Source organism: Callorhinus ursinus, unplaced genomic scaffold (genome assembly GCF_003265705.2).
Source record: "Callorhinus ursinus isolate GAN/ISIS: 27379988/994484 unplaced genomic scaffold, GSC_fseal_2.0 scaffold24, whole genome shotgun sequence".
Lineage (NCBI taxonomy): Eukaryota > Metazoa > Chordata > Mammalia > Carnivora > Otariidae > Callorhinus > Callorhinus ursinus.
Genome location: NW_027397086.1, coordinates 25,191,248 through 25,193,820, shown reverse-complemented (window position 1 = coordinate 25,193,820; position 2,573 = coordinate 25,191,248). Strand labels below are relative to the sequence as shown.

General features: G+C 44.8%; 1 long non-coding RNA gene across 1 annotated transcript in view; it reads right to left on the bottom strand.

The window, feature by feature from the left end:
- Positions 1–1,439: 1,439 nt before the first annotated feature.
- LOC141369968 (uncharacterized) overlaps positions 1,440–2,573 on the bottom strand; it is a 106,505-nt gene continuing 105,371 nt past the window's right edge. Inside the window, exon 2 of the long non-coding RNA XR_012373576.1 lies at positions 1,440–1,944. This is a non-coding gene — a long non-coding RNA (uncharacterized lncRNA). The remainder of the gene's footprint in view (positions 1,945–2,573) is intronic.

The following is a 2,573-nucleotide window of genomic DNA, read 5'->3' as shown; positions in this document are numbered from 1 at the left end:
CTCCCCACTGAGCAGGGAGCCCGATGCGGGACTCGATCCTAGGACTCCAGGATCATGATCTGAGCTGAAGGCAGTTGCTTAACCAACTGAGCCACTCAGGCGCCCCTCATTGTGACTTTTTTTAATCGTCGGAAAATATTTAGATACAGCATGATTAGCCAACAATGATGAACAATTAACTAAAGGATGTTATTCAGTTAGACTAATTATTTCCCATATAAAGACCACACTTGTTAAAAACACAGAGTCCTGGTCTGATTTGAGATTTACTGAATCAGAATCTCTTGGGGAATTACCAGGAATCTACGTGTTTAACAATCATCTCAGGTGACACTAATAATCAAGCACTAGGTAGGAAATGATGGTCACTTTTAAAATTATAACTATGGCTGGGGGAGCAAGATGGCGGAGGAGTAGGAGACCTAGATTTCGTCTGGTCTCAGGAATTCAGCTGAATAGGGATCAAACCATTCTGAACACCTACGAACTCAACAGGAGATCAAACAGGAGAGTAGCAACAACTCTCTGAACAGAGAAGCGACCACTTACTGGAAGGTAGGACGTGCGGAGAAGTGAATCCGAGGCGATATTCGGGAGGATAGACGGCGGGGGAGGGGCCTCCGTCGGCCGCTTCTGGCAAGTGATAGAGCCGCGGAGCACAAAATCGGACCTTTGAGAAGTCGGCTCGGCGGAGGGACGTCGCTGCAGTGGCTCAGCGGGGGGTGGAATCCTCCCGGGACAGTGTGGTCTCAGGACCCTTGGGGTCACGGAGAGACCGGGGGTGCCTGAGTGCGCCAGAGCTCCCAGGTATCAGAGCGGGGAAGCTGGCTGCAGAGACGGAGCAGAGTCGCGGGCTCTCAGCTCGGGGTTGCCATAAACTGTGATCTGCGGCCCAGTCGGGACACGGCTCCCCCAGCAGGGACCCAACAAGCAGCAGATCTGGGGAGACTCCCCTTCCTTCCCGGGGAGGAGCGGTGCGGGAATGCACTGCAGGGAAGTGCTGGGTTTGGAGACTCCGTGCGGGGTCGGGTGCCAGAGATAGCAACGCTCGATCACAAGCCGAGTGAGCACGGAGTGCGGCCGGAGACCGGGGACACGGGAGTGACTGCTTTTCTCTGGGGACACACTGAGGAGCAGGGCCCCGAGTTCTCAGCTCCTCCGGGTGGAGATTGGGAGGCCACCATTTCTGCCCTGGTCCTCCAAAGCTGTGCCGAGAGCTTGCAGGGAACAAAAGCTCCTGAGAACAAACCGGAGCAGCTTCCTTAGCCCGGACCGACAAGGGCGGGGCAATTCCGCCTCCGGCAAAGACATTTGGAAACTACAGCAACAGGCCCCTCCCCCAGAAGATCAGCACAAACAGCCAGCAAGCCAAGACCAAGTTGATCGATCAAGGAGAATGGGAGAACTCCAGCGCTAGGGGAATACTGCACATAGATTCATGGCTTTTTTTTTTTTTTTTACCATGATCCATTATTTCATCAAAGTTAATTTTTGTTGACTGTTTTTTTTATTTTTCTTTTTCCCCTTTTCAACCAACATCTTATCAATCCCTTTTTTAAAAAAAAAACAAAAAACATTTTTTATTTTTCATTTTTAGAGTCATATTTTATCCCTTCATAGTAGTTACCCTTATTTTTGGCATATATATATAAGTTGTTCTCTCTTTAAAATTTTGGGGTACAGTTTCTTCTAACAGATCAAAATATACCCTAAATCACTACTGTATGGCTTTGTTCTAGTCTCCTGCCTGATCACATTCTCTCCCTTTTTCCTTTTTTTTTTTTTTTCTTAAATCTTCTTTCTTTTTTCAAACAACTTATCTTACCAAGTCCTTTTATTAAATCTTTTATAATTTTCATCTTTACAGTCATCTTCCATCCCTTCATTATATCAACCCTTATTTTGTACATATATGTCTTTCTTCCTTTAAAATTTTAGGAGGCACTGTTTTCTAACAGACCAAAATACGCCCAAAATCTAGTGTGTGGCACTGATCTATGCACTAGCCTGATCATATTTGATCACATTCTGCTTTTTTTGTATTGTTCTGTTTTTGTTTTTATCCTTTTTTTTTCCTTTTTTTTTTTCTCTTTCTTTTTTCTTTCTTTCCCTTTCTTTTCCCCTGGTTTCAGGTCTTTTCTGATTTGTATACAGTATATTTGCTGGGGACGTTGTAAACCTGTTAGCATTTTGTTCTCTCATTCATCTATTCTCCTCTGGACAAAATGACAAGACGAAAGAAATCACCTCAGCAAAAAGAACAAGAGGTAGTACCGTCAGCCAGGGACCTACTCAATACGGACATTAGTACGATGTCGGACCTAGAGTTCAGAATCATGACTTTAAAGATACTAGCTGGGCTTGAAAAAAGCGTGGAAGTTATTAGAGAAACCCTTTCTGGAGAAATAAAAGAACTAAAATCTAACCAAATCGAAATCAAAAAGGCTATTGATGAGGTGCAATCCAAAATGGGGGCACTAACTGCTAGGATAAATGAGGCAGAAGAGAGAATCAGCGATATAGAAGACCAAATGATGGAAAATAAAGAGGCTGAGAAAAAGAGAGAGAAACAA